This window comes from Onychostoma macrolepis, chromosome 09 (assembly GCF_012432095.1).
Source record: "Onychostoma macrolepis isolate SWU-2019 chromosome 09, ASM1243209v1, whole genome shotgun sequence".
In the NCBI taxonomy this organism is placed as follows: Eukaryota; Metazoa; Chordata; class Actinopteri; order Cypriniformes; family Cyprinidae; genus Onychostoma; species Onychostoma macrolepis.
Window position 1 is genome coordinate 28,427,240 of NC_081163.1, and position 14,202 is coordinate 28,441,441.

Below are 14,202 nucleotides of genomic sequence, written 5' to 3' on the forward strand. Positions count from 1 at the left end.
GAAATCAATGTACTGAATTGCATACTGTTATAAAAACCACATTAATTTACATTTTGGCCATATAAATAATAAAGTGCACCAAGTTGCTATTTTTGCTCAGTTTGGGCTTCTGAATTCAAATGAGCTGTTTTTCCACCTCCATATTCTCATTATATCATTATATGGGCAATAAAAGCCTGGTGTATCAATGACACAACAAAAAACATATATATATATATATCTAATATTATTTAAAGGTTAAAAAAAGTTCCATGATTTTCTAACTTTTGCTGAATTATTTCAAGATTTACATGGCTTAATAACATGTTAGTATTTTATAATATAATAAAAATAACTTTAAGCATAGTACTTTTGACACAGAATGTATGAAGTCTTTTGGTGGTTTGACATACACCATAGCAAATACAAAAATATGAATGGCTATTTGAAAACATGTAAAACCTGTCTGACTTCCTTTTTTTTTGCTCCATGACCAGTGTCAGAAACAGGGAGTAGCGCAGCCTGCTGTTACACAGGGTAACACAGGGTGTTCCATTAATGCGACCCAGTTTCAGAGAGTGAGTTTACATTTTCATTCGATTCTCCTTCACTCGTTCCGTCATGCTGCTTGTCCATGTTGGGGTTGTTCATAAAAAGTGTGAACCTCTAGGCAGTGTTGACAAATTTAACTGGTTGATAAAACATGTCAATCAGTGTGCGCGCTCCAGTGTGTGTGTGTGTGTTTTGAAGAGCATGCGCGCTTTATAGTGCGATGAAGCAACGGCACAAACAAAGGTTTAGTGATCGATTCGTAGTGGGCATCGGCTGAATGCATGTTGTTGCGATGATATCACATGATGCTTCTAGGCCCAAATTATGCGGGAAATCTGCTGCAGTTTAGAAAAATTACAAGCTCCTCTGAATTATGCGGACTTTGATTGATTTTGCATTAAATTCAGCAATAGTAGAATCGCAAAATCCTGGAGGGACTGAGTTTTACAAAAAAAGCATCTTAAGTCTGTATGAAATCAATTATGACCTATGTCCTACCTATTGCCAGTGTTTCCAGATTTTCTGAAAGGACATCTGAAGCCTTGGGTTCTTGACAGGAGCCCAGAATTCATAAAGGCAGTCCGCCTGGTCAGGGAATATAACTCTAAAGTCCTGCGATATCTAAGAAAAACATTAAGTTGTTATTAATATATGGTAGATTGCAACAAAATAATGAATAAGCTGAAGCATTTTAGTTAAATTAATGTAGGATTTCTGCAGGGGCGTAAATTTCATCTGACAGTAGGGGGGGACAATAAACGTAAAATTTCTCAAGAGCAATTTTTGAAGGGGACACAAATAATACAGCCAAAATTGTACTTAGGATAAATATGTGTACACAGCATGCACATAGCATGGAGACCGTGTTTAAATATGAGTTCATGGCTCACCACGCGGTCATATCGGGCCGAACGGTTTTGGTCAGGTATGGTTCCAGTTGTTTTTCCACGTGAGCCTGGTACGGCGCGGCACGATTACAAACCGTTCTCGGCCCGGAATTCTCGGCACGGTTAGAACCGTACTGAACCGTGCTGGTAGAGTGCGTGTGCATGACGTCGCCACTCAGAATCTGTCACTGTTGCCTGGCTGCTAGTTTTTCCGTAGCTTGCTAAGCGCGCTATTTTGAGCAATGTAAACACAAATTAGTAATAAAATCTGAAGAAATTTCTGATCATCCTCCATAACGCGGTGGTTATTTACACCTCATATCATATGTAAACACTTGTGTTACCACGGCAACGACTGATGCATTCTGTTATGTGGTTTATAGGTACACAATAACCTTTATAGGAGGCTCAACACAATGATCACACAGTACGTCCATTGAACCCACGGCTTTAATGATCCCCCCTCACACAAACACCAACACAAGGTTCCTACCTCGTAGTTACCCTGATACTACATCCCCCTTTCTAAACAAATTATAATCTTGAGCAGATGGAAGAATAACATTAAGGGCATTTCTAATCTGTAACAGAAGGCTCTTTCGATTACTTCTTATACTGCAATATATATCCAATGATTAAATATAATCATTAAAATGTGATCAAGATCAGTAACAGTAATAACACACAATTATAATTCTCAACTTTTACCATACTGTTCAGCTATGATGCACTTTGAACATGTGCTTCTGTAAACACTTAATCAACAACATAAATTGGCGACAATCAACTACTCCTTGCCCTCCCCCATAACTCAGGTGCCATTCCTAAGAACAAACAAAGTCTTTCAAGTAAGATGGAGGATTCCTTATTCGGGCTGGGAAACGTCTCTCACACGCTGGAGTCTGCCGACTGGCTACACTCTGTGCTCCTGGTGTGGCAGGAGTGTGTGTGGCGTCAGGAACCGTGCTCTCTGGTGCTGGCTCCGTTGAGTTGGCAGGTTCTCCAGGAGCCACAGGGGTTGGCGAAGATGGTATCTGTTTCTTCGCAGAGTGCCCCAGGCGTCTCAATGATGTATGACCTTGGTGTCCCGGCAGTAGACACCACAGTGCCTCTGTCCACTGTATCTTTGACCCACACATGATCACCAGGGCGAAGGTATGGCAAGTCGCGTGCTCTGTGTCTTCGGTCATAATTCTGTCGCAGTTTTTGTCTGTACCTTAGTTCTGTCCTTTTCAGGTTGTCCATGTCTGCGCACCCTGGGTTAAGCTTGGATGGAATGACAGGAACTGGCGTTCTTATTTTCCTTCCCATTAGAAGCTCAGTGGGACTGTATCCGTTCGCCAGGGGAGCAGCTCGATAAGCCATCAGGGCAAGATAAGGGTCGCTGGATTTCTTGAGGAGACTTTTGACTGTCCTCACAGCACGCTCCGCCTCCCCGTTGCTCTGTGGGAAATGGGGACTGGATGTCACATGACTAAAGCCCCAATCCTGTGCAAACTGTCTGAAGATCTCGGAGGCAAACTGTGGGCCGTTGTCTGAGCGGACCACTTCAGGTATACCATGACGTGCAAAAATAGACTTGAAGTGATCAACTACAGCTCCAGATGTGGTGGATGTCAGTTTGGCTACTTCAAAATATCTGGAGAAATAGTCCACAATGACCAGGTATTGTCTGTTGTCTATGTGGAACAAATCTGCTCCTACAGTGGACCATGGTCTTGGCGGGAACTCAGTAGGCATCATCGTTTTTAAATTTACTCTCTCTCGGCTACACACATCACATTTCTCTATCATGTTTGTCAGCTCTCTGCTGAGCCCTGGCCACCACACTGAATGCTTAGCTCGTTCTCTGCATTTTGTTATTCCCAGATGGCCCTCGTGCAGCTTGGACAGGATGTCTGCCCTGAGTGATGCTGGGATGACTATCCTGCTGCCATACAATAGTAGACCATCTTGAATTGTGAGCACACCTGAAAATGGCAGATACGGCTGGAACACTTTGTTAATGGAAAATTTATCTGGCCATCCTTCGACACAGAATTTCTTTAAGTGCTGGATTGTGGGGTCGTCGTCCTGGTGTCTCTGAATTTCCCTTAACCTCTTTTCTGTAGCTGGGAGATTCGCTACGACGGAGTCGACATAGAGGTTGATTTCCTCCTCCTGCAATCCTTCTGCAGTGTGACTGACAGGAGCTCGGGACAGCACATCCGCAGTTGCAATGTCTTTGCCAGCCACATGTGATATGGTGTAGGCAAACCGCGTGTCGCATGCGCAGACGCTGTATGCGTGGAGGAAGTTCATCTAAGCTCTTTGAGCCTAGTAGAGGAATCAGGGGCTTGTGGTCGGTTTCAATGTGAAAACTCTTCCCAATGAGGAACTCTGCGAACCTCTCGCAGGCCCATGTTGATGCTAGCGCCTCCTTCTCGATCTGGGCGTAACGCTGCTCAGTGTTGCTGAGGGCTCTCGAGGCATACGCCACAGGTTTCCACTCTGTGTCTGTTTGCCGCTGGAGAAGAACGGCGCCCATCCCATATGAAGAAGAGTCAGCGGAGACACGCGTTTCAGCGTTAGGGTCATACAAAGCAAGCCCTGGGGGTGTCGTCAGTTCTGCTTTGATGTTCTCAAAGGCCTGCTGTTGTTGCGGCCCCCAGGCCCACATACTGAACTTTTTCAGCAGGTCTCTGAGTGGTCGTGTTCTCTCAGCCAAATGAGGCAGGAACTTCCCCAGGTGGTTTGTCATCCCCAGGAAGCGTCTCACCTCGCTGACGTTACTGGGTGCTGGCATGGCTTTAACAGCGCTCACTTTATCAGGATCAGCGCTGACGCCTGATGCCTCAATGACCTGCCCCAGGAACTTTATCTTGTTCTTAGAAAACTCACACTTGTCATTGAGCGTCACTCCCGCCTCCTGTAGTCGTGACAGTACTCTCCACAGTCTGTCATCATGCTCCGTCTGTGTGGCTCCCCAAATGAGCACATCATCCATCTGACACAGAACACCGACCAGGCCCTCCAGGATGCGTGACATGCGCTTCTGGAAGTGTTCTGGTGCTGACGAGATCCCAAAGCACAGGCGATTGTAACAATACCTCCCGAACGGAGTTATGAAAGTGGTAAGCAGAGATGACTCCTTGGACAGTGGAATCTGCCAAAAGCCTGCGTTGGCGTCTAGCTTTGAAAACACTTTGGCCCCAGCAAGCTGTCCTAGAGTGTGTTCAACTGAGGGGAGGGGGTGCTTCTCTCTCATAACTGATTTGTTCAGCTCTGTGAGATCGGTGCATATTCTCACCTTGCCTGTGCGTTTCGGCACCACCACCATAGGCGCACACCATTCAGTCGGCCCCTCCACCTTTGAAATAACTCCCTGCTGCTCCATACGGTCCAGCTCCTCTCTAACCTTTGGCAGGAGTGGGAGGGAGATGCGTCTGGGAGTTGAGAGAGAGAAAGGCTGAGCCCCTGGTTTCAGTACTATGCAAGCCCGCCTAGCAGTGGTGTGCACAGCCCCTCCACAACGTATATTTCCTCTTTAGTGCTTTTACTGTTCTTACTGAGAGTGGCTGTGAACTTGCCCTTCACATTCAGACGAGTCCCACCTGGCCCCAGCAGAACCCTCGTTGGTTTCTCCAGCCTGCTGAACTGGCCCTGGTTATACAGCATTTCAGGTATAGCGGTGATATCTGCGCCAGTGTCAATTTTAAAGCGTGCATTGAGATCCTCCACATGTATGTCTGTCATCCATGGGCTGCCATTTGTGTCCACTGACAGTGAACCCAGAAATGCAACTTCCTCACCAGTGTCCTCAACCACTGTAGCTACATGCATTTCACACATTCTTTTAGTTTTGCACACTCTGGCGTAATGTCCCTTTTTTCTGCAGTTATTACATATTACCTCCCTAGCTGGACACTGTTGTAGGCTATGCCATCTTGAATCACCACATCTTCCACATTGAGCCTGTCTTTCCTTCTTCGTTTTATCTATTTGCTTGTGTTGCGGCTTGGGTTGCTTTGAACGTGCGCTATCGCGTGCATGCTGTCAAGCTGAGCGTTGGAAATATCTGCTTTAAAGTTCATTTTTAACATTTCTTGTTGCTTCTTTACCTGCTCGCTTTGTCGAGCTCTGTTAATTGCTTTCTCAAGAGTCAGTTCAGGATCGAGTTGTAGCTGTTCTGACAAGCGTTTATCTCTCAGACCCACAACAAGTCTATCTCTCACCATTTCGTCATGCAGAGCCCCGTATCCGCAGTGCTCCGCTAGGCAGTGCAGCGCTGTGTGAAAGCTGTCAGCCGACTCCCCCATCTCTTGCTGCCTCTGATTAAACTTTGCCCTCTCGAAGATCACATTTCTGCGTGTTACAAAGTGAGCATCCAACTTCATCTTAACTGTGTCGTACTCACTCGCTTCTTCTGGGCTGAAGTGCAGGGAAACCAATATATCCTCCGCCTCCTCCCCCATTGTGTAAATCAGTGCATTCACTTGATTTTCGTCCGCTTGCGTCTCCAATCCAGATGCGATGCGGAATCTGTCGAAGCGTTTAATCCACTTAGTCCAGTCTTCGGCTTTGAATGTGAACTTGTCTGGTGGAGAAACTTTAAACTGATTCATGTCGCCGTCAGTGAGCTCGCTAGCTTTAGCGTTAGTCCCAAACTTTCGGTAATCGGCGAAGAGAGAGAAAAAAAACTTGACGGCGTCCTGCGTTATTTGTAGACGTCCGTCTAGATAAAGTGCTTTACGTCTGACACCATGTTATGTGGTTTATAGGTACACAATAACCTTTATAGGAGGCTCAACACAATGATCACACAGTACGTCCATTGAACCCACGGCTTTAATGATCCCCCCTCACACAAACACCAACACAAGGTTCCTACCTCGTAGTTAACCTGATACTACACATTCCACAGAGATCCGTTATCAGCCCCGCAGTGGAAAACGAAACCGTATCCGTGCTGACTGGCCCGGAACGGAACGGTTAAGCAAAGAGAACTGTTCGGCCCGATAGTGGAAAAGCGGCTGTACAGCACGGTTCAGCACGGTTGTCTAACCCTGCCGAGAACTCCGGGCCGAGAACGGTTTGTAATCGTGCCGCGCCGTACCAGGCTCACGTGGAAAAACAACTGGAACCGTACCTGACCGTTCTTAGAACCGTTCGGCCCGATAGTGGAAAAGCGGAAGTCTGAAACCTAGTATGTCTCTTTCGCATTAATTCAACCGCATTAAACCCACTGATCTGCCACTTGACATCATATTGAACGAAACCCAACACGTAGGTCTACAATATTAGCCTACTATCAGTTCACACACAGGCTTATCGCCGTGTTAGTTGTAGTGGGTGACAAGCTACGGTATTAAGCTTGTTAACCTTATAATCGGTCATAGAAAATACATCAGATGTCATATTTTTTTTGTCATGACTAATTTATTAATGATCATCTGTATTAAAGAGAAATAATCATTTCACCCGATGTTTAAAGAGAATAAAATAGCCTTGACAGCCTACTTACACATAACTAACTTGCTCTCTCTCACCGGACTGGTGTGTGCATCGGTAAAGAAGGAAAGCAGGCAGTGGACCAAACCACTGTGAGGAAAGGGAGGGGGGGAATCTAAACATTTCTGAACTTAAAACATTTTTTTGCGTTTATTTTGTTTTACTAATCACACAATTATTTTAAGTATATGTCCATTATATTATTTTCAATACATAGAGTCGCTTGTAATTATATTTTTAGGGGGGACAAGCCTCAGATAGGGGGGGTTCTGTCCCCCCCCGTCCCCCCCGGGATTTACGCCTATGGATTTCTGCTACAGGCTAAGACAACCCTTCAGAAAATTCTGTATTATTATACTCACCATTCCAGGAAAGTCATGAAGTCTAGGATATTCTCTATTGATTTCCTCAATAGTTTTTGTTCCAGAAGATCGAATCCATGCAGCCCGATGAGGTGCTGTACGTTTCATGAACTCCTCAACTTGACTGTGAGGGCTTCTGTTGTTCTTTAGCCACTCAATCATTGTGTGAATGTCAGCCAAAGACAACTCAGACTCTGTTAAAAGTTAAAACATTAAAATAAGGAAAAAAATTAAGAGAGACACGTAGAGTACAAAGAAAGCAAAGACATTCAGAATGTTTACAGTTGCAATACTCTAGGATCTTAGTTGAGAATCACTGCGCCTACTTATTCTATGCCCTAAAAGTATACTCTTTTAGTAACTGTTACCATATACTGTATTTTCAAAATTGATAATAAATCAGCATATTAGAATGGTTTCTGACACACTACAGCTAAAGATAATCAACTGGCTTTTTAAAAAAAAAAGATAAATTTTAAACAATTTTTTTACTGGTGATAATACTGACGTGCCTAAGATATACATGTGCATCTCAATAAATTAGAATGTCGTGGAAAAGTTAATTTATTTCAGTAATTCAACTCAAATTGTGAAACTCATGTATTAAATAAATTCAATGCACACAGACTGAAGTCTTTGGTTCTTTTAATTGTGATGATTTTGGCTCACATTTAACAAAAACCCCCTAATATCTCAACAAATTAGAATACTTCATAAAAACATTTTTAGTGAATTGTTGGAAAGTATGTTCATTTATTGTATATGTACTCAATACTTGGTAGGGGTTCCTTTTTCTTTTATTACTGCCTCAATTCGGCGTGGCATGGAGGTGATCAGTTTGTGGCACTGCTGAGGTGGTATGGAAGCCCAGGTTTCTTTGACAGTAGCCTTCAGCTCATCTGCATTTTTTGGTCTCTTGTTTCTCATTTTCCTCTTGACAATACCCCATAGATTCTCTATGGGGTTCAGGTCTGATGAGTTTGCTGGCCAGTCAAGCACACCAACACCATGGTCATTTAACCAACTTTTGGTGCTTTTGGCAGTGTGGGCAGGTGCCAAATCCTGCTGGAAAATGAAATCAGCATCTTTAAAAAGCTGGTCAGCAGAAGGAAGCATGAAGTGCTCCAAAATTTCTTGGTAAACAGGTGCAGTGACTTTGGTTTTCAAAAAAACACAATGGACCAACACCAGCAGATGACATTGCACCCCAAATCATCACAGACTGTGGAAACTTAACACTGGACTTCAAGCAACTTGGGCTATGAGCTTCTCCACCCTTCCTCCGGACTCTAGGACCTTGGTTTCCAAATGAAATATAAAACTTGCTCTCATCTGAAAAGAGGACTTTGGACCACTGGGCAACAGTCCAGTTCTTCTTCTCCTTAGCCCAGCTCTGACGTTGTCTGTGGTTCAGGAGTGGCTTAACAAAAGGAATATGACAACTGTAGCCAAATTCCTTGACACGTCTGTGTGTGGTGGCTCTTGATGCCTTGACCCCAGCCTCGGTCCATTCCTTGTGAAGTTCACCCAAATTCTTGAATAAGATTTTGCTTGACAGTCCTCATAAGGCTGCGGTTCTCTCGGTTGGTTGTGCATCTTTTTCTTCCACACTTTTTCCTTCTACTCAACTTTCTGTAAATATGCTTGGATACAGCACTCTGTGAACAGCCAGCTTCTTTGGCAATGAATGTTTGTGGCTTACCCTCCTTGTGAAGGGTGTCATTGATTGTCTTCTGGACAACTGTCAGATCAGCAGTCTTCCCCATGATTGTGTAGCCCAGTGAACCAAACTGAGAGACCATTTTGAAGGCTCTTTGGGTTTTTGTTAAATGTGAGGCAAAATCATCACAATTAAAAGAACCAAAGACTTAAACTACTTCAGTCAGTGTGCACTGAATTTATTTAATACACGAGTTTCACAATTTGAGTTGAATTACTGAAATAAATGAACTTTTACACGACATTCTAATTTATTAAGATGCACCTGTGGTGGCCAAAATTTTTAGAACACTAGTATTTTCAGCAGCTAAAATGGCTTACTGTTATTTCTATCTTTTGCTGTAGTGCGTCAGTAGGTAATATCAGTTTACATTTCCAAACATTCATTTTGTCATTAATTGTAATAATCCAGTGAGATATTTGTTTGCACAACAGCCAGTGCTCCACGCAGAGATCTGATCTGATCATCATCCAGTATGTCTGGAATGACATGAAGAAACAGAACAAACTGAGACAGAATAAATCCAGAAGAACTCTGGCAACGTCTCCAAAATGCTTCAAGAAACCTAACTGATTTTCAGACTCCTTGTGCAAACAAAAATCTCACTGGGTTATTACAATTAATAGCAAAATGAAGGTTTGGAAATGTAAACTGATATTTCCTACTGACACACTACAGCAACAGAAAGAAATAACTGACTTAAAAGCCATTTTTAGCTGCTGAAAATACTAGTGTTCTAATCATTTGACCACCACTGTATATATGATCAAAAGTTTGGTATCAGTAAGATTTTTTTAAAGAAGTTTCTAATGATCATAGATGCTGCATTTATTTGATAAAAACAAACAAACAAAAAAATATATTGTGAAACATTATTACGATTTAAAATAATGGGTTAAATATAAATGTTACAATATAAAATTTTAAATATAATTTATTCCTGTCAAAGCTGAATTTTCATTAGCCATTACTCCAGACTTCAGTGCCACATGATCCTTCAGAAATCATTATCATATGCTGATTTATTATCAGCAGCTGTGCTGCTTAATATTGTTCTGGAACCTGTAATATTTCTAAAGGATTCTTTGATGAATAAGAAGTTAAAAAGAACAGCATTTATTATTCAAAATATAATTATTTTCTAACAAGTCTTTACTATCAATTATTATCAATTTAACACGTTGAATAAAAGTATTTTTTTAAAAAGAAAAGGAAAAATTACTTACTGACCCCATACTTTTGAACAGTGGTGTAAATTGTTAGAAAAGTTTTCTATTTTGAATAAACGTTACTCTTTTTGACTGTTTATTCAAAGAATTCTGAAAAAAAAGTATCACAGGTTCCAAAAAATGTTAAGCAGCACAACTGTTTCCAATATTGATAACAAATCAGCATATAATGATTTCTGAAAGATCATGTGACATTGAAGACTGAAGTAATGGCTAAAGAAAATACAGCTTTGACATCACAGGAATAAATTATATTTTACAGTTTATTAAAATAGAAATCCATTATCTTAAATTGAAATATGTTCAAATATTAGTTTCTGTATTTTGATCAAATAAATGCAGCCTTGATGAACATAAGTAACTTCTTTAAAAAAATATTAATAATCTTATTAATAAACTTTTGACCGGTAGTGTGTATATGTTACCGGCCTCAGACCTAAGGGATATCTGGGCCAGCAGCAAAGATACACAGGCGTGATGCACTGTGAAAAACAGGAGAGGACAAAGAAGTTACGTCTTTCCACAGCGGCAGTCAGTTTATTACTGAGCCCGCGGACCAGGGGGAAATAAATCTCTCGCGTCTTCCACGAGTGCCTGATGCGCCATCTATTGGCATGGCGGTGTAATGCCACAAAGATATACTGTTTTACCTTAATTAGAAAAGTTCTCATTTTGCAAAAATAATAATAAAAAAAAAAACAGGTACACAAATACACATATATGGGGGGGTCACTGTTTCCAGTAAACTTATAAATGGCATTTTCGCAACCCAATACACTCTCCCCTGCTTTTAGAGATGTCTCTGTACATCTATAACTAACTAGTTAGGTAATTACAGTTGTCACAAAAGGTGAACTATTAGGTTGTTGTTCATGGTATGTATGTGCATGTTTTAGAATGTCAAGTGACTTCTATTCTTTCGTGACTTTTTTTTTTTAGAATGCCCATACTGCTGGCACTGGGTAGTGGTGTATGTCAGGTAGTACAGGGTAAGTCTGGACTGGATAAAGTACACAAGCATGCATCGCATTAACTCCTGGTCTCCAAGCTTGGTATGTAGGTTGGCCCATCTGATTGTATGTGAACACCTCCTTTGACTTTACTGCACGTGTAGACCTGCACAGGATCACATCTTCCTCATTCGCTGGCTGCTGCTATACTCCCAGGTCAGTATCCTCATCACTTCTCCTAGCTATGCAGTCATCCAATTGTTCCTGAGGTTCCACAGATGGCAACGGGTTAGCCGGTTCTGGTTCTGGTATCACAAACTGGGGGTGCTGTGCTTATGTCTCAAGGTTGTCAGGCTCTGCCCTGTGGCATACCGGGTGAAACCATGGTGCCGCTACTCGAAGGTGACTGTGTGGCTCATCGTGGGACTGTTTGAGAATGACTTTCTTTCTTTCATATACTGGTACTGGTCTGGGATTACAGGCATATCCTTCTTCGTCCCCAGAATCACTGGCTTCATTCTCCAAGGTATCAGACATTTGAGGCCGGCTGTTCATATGGTGTCGTTTCTGTCTTTGCTGTTTCCGTGTCTGATTGTCCTGACCATCATGTTCAAGTGGCAGATCGTTCACAGGCAAAAGGAGATTACGGTGCAGAACACGGAGGGTGCGGTCACCAGTTTCAGCTTGAATTTGATAGCGTTCTGAGCATTTGAAGCAGTGTTCTATTCAGACGCTCAACGGGGTTCCCCTGCGGGTGATAGGGGGTCGTTCGAGAATGAGTAATGCCAGCCAGTTGCTGAAGTCGTTGGAACAAGTTATTCTCGAACTCCCGGCCCTGATCATGATGAAGATTTTGTGGATACCCAAAGCATGGTATGAAGTCGTAGAAAATCTTTTCTGTGGCTGTTTTGCCCGATTTGTTCCGTGTTGGGTAGGCCTGGGCAAAGCGGGTGAAGTGATCTACGAGAACTAAGATATACTTGTAGCCTCCCTTACTTGGTTCAAGATGGAGATAGTCGACAGACAATAGCTCAAATGGGACACTAGTTGTGATTGAGCCCATTGGTGCCTTTTCAGGAACAGTGGGTCGCTTTTTCTTGATACATGGGCATTGGCGGATAACATAATCTTCTATGTCACGCTGCATGAGAGGCCAATAAAAACTTTGCCTTGCCAGGTGGATGGCTTTGTCCGCCCCGACATGCCCCATGTCATCATGAAGGTGTTTGAGCGCAAGAGACTTGAGAGAGTTAGGGAGAACCAGTTGTCTATGTTGTCCTGTCTGTCTGTATAAAATTCCCTTATCAAGTCTAAGTTTGTTCCATTCGTGCATCAGTCTTCGTGTGGATGATCCCATGTGTCTCTTGTCTTTGTCACTGGGGTTCCATCCTCTCTCTTTCAAATGAATGACCTCACAGATGGAAGTATCTTCCCTTTGGGCAGATTGAATGTCTTCAGAAGGAAACATGGGTGTGCTGGCAGGAAGATCATCAGCATCACTATAACCCAGCTGAAGGGCCGCAACCCATGGTACTTCTTTTTCTTTCTTTGCTTTATCTCCCTGCCAAATGGCAGAAATAACATCTGGAGGTAAAACCTCTGAGTATTCTCGGATGTGGTCCTGACAATTCAACGGGAACCATGATAGGGGGTCGGCATCGGTGTTGGATTTGCCTGGCCTGTATTTTATAGTGAAGTGAAAGTCAGCCAATTCACCCACCCAACGATGCCCAACAGCACTCAACTTGGCGGTGCTTAGGATAAAGGTAAGGGGATTATTATCCGTGAATACTGTGAACGTGGGAGCATAGTAGAGGTAATTGCGAAATTTATCGCAGATGGCCCATTTTAGAGCGAGGAACTCCAGCTTGTTGGAATGGAGGTGATAATTCTTCTCAGCAGGCGAGAGCGACCTTGAGCCATAGGCAATTACGCACAATTTTCCCCCCTGTTCCTGATAGAGTACAGCCCCCAGACCCTCATTAGATGCGTCGGTGTGAAGGACAAAAGGTAAATTAAAGTCTGGGTATGCCAAGATAGGAGAGGAAGTCAACATGTCAACAAGGCGGGCAACCACAGCGCTGTGTTCAGAGGTCCACTGAACTGGTGTCTTGAACGGTAACTGACCCTTTTTTACACCCAGTTTAGTTGGCCTAGTTTTGACAGGATTCTCACCGTTCTCATCAGTACTCTCTTGAAGCTTGAACAGTGGGCGGGCTATTCTGGAAAAATCCTGAATGAATGATCGATAGTAGTCCAAAAAGCCCAATAGAGCTCTAACTTCTCCAATATTCTTTGGTTCACGCTCTTTCCATTTCAGCACTGCTTCCAGGTCTTTGGGATCGACTTGAATGCCCTCACTTGTAACTAGACGCCCCACATATCTCACCTGATGTTTAAATAATTCACACTTCTTTGGGCGTAATTTCACACCATGTTCCCATAAGTGGCAGAAAACTCTCTTTAAGTCTTTGACGTGGTCCTGAAAGGTTTTGGAAAAACAGAGAACATCGTCTAAGTATGGGAAACAGCACTCATCCCTCAGGCCATTCAGCACACCTTCCATACACCTTTGGAAAGCTGCCGGTGCATTGGTCAGGCCAAAGGGAAGGCAGATCCACTCATACAATCCCCAAGGCATGCTGAAAGCCGTCAGATGCCTAGAGTTCTCCTTCGACAAAGCCCTGGTGATATGCACTGCCTTGGTCTAATATGGAAAACCATGAGTAACCTCTCAGATTATCCAATAGGTCCTGAATACGTGGAAGGGGGTGGCGGTCTGGGATCGTTTTACTATTTAGTCCACAGAAGTCCACACAAAGACGTAGGCTTAAATCTGTTTTTCTTACGAAAACCACAGGGGAGGAGTAAGGTGACATCGATTTCTGAATCCACCCGTGATCAAGCAGCTTTTGAACATATTCCTTTACCTCTCTATACAAGGGCTTTGGGACCGCATTGTAGGACTTTTGGACTGGTGTATCATCTTTTAAGCAGACTTTGAGTTGCAGGTCAGGGATGCAACCGATATCT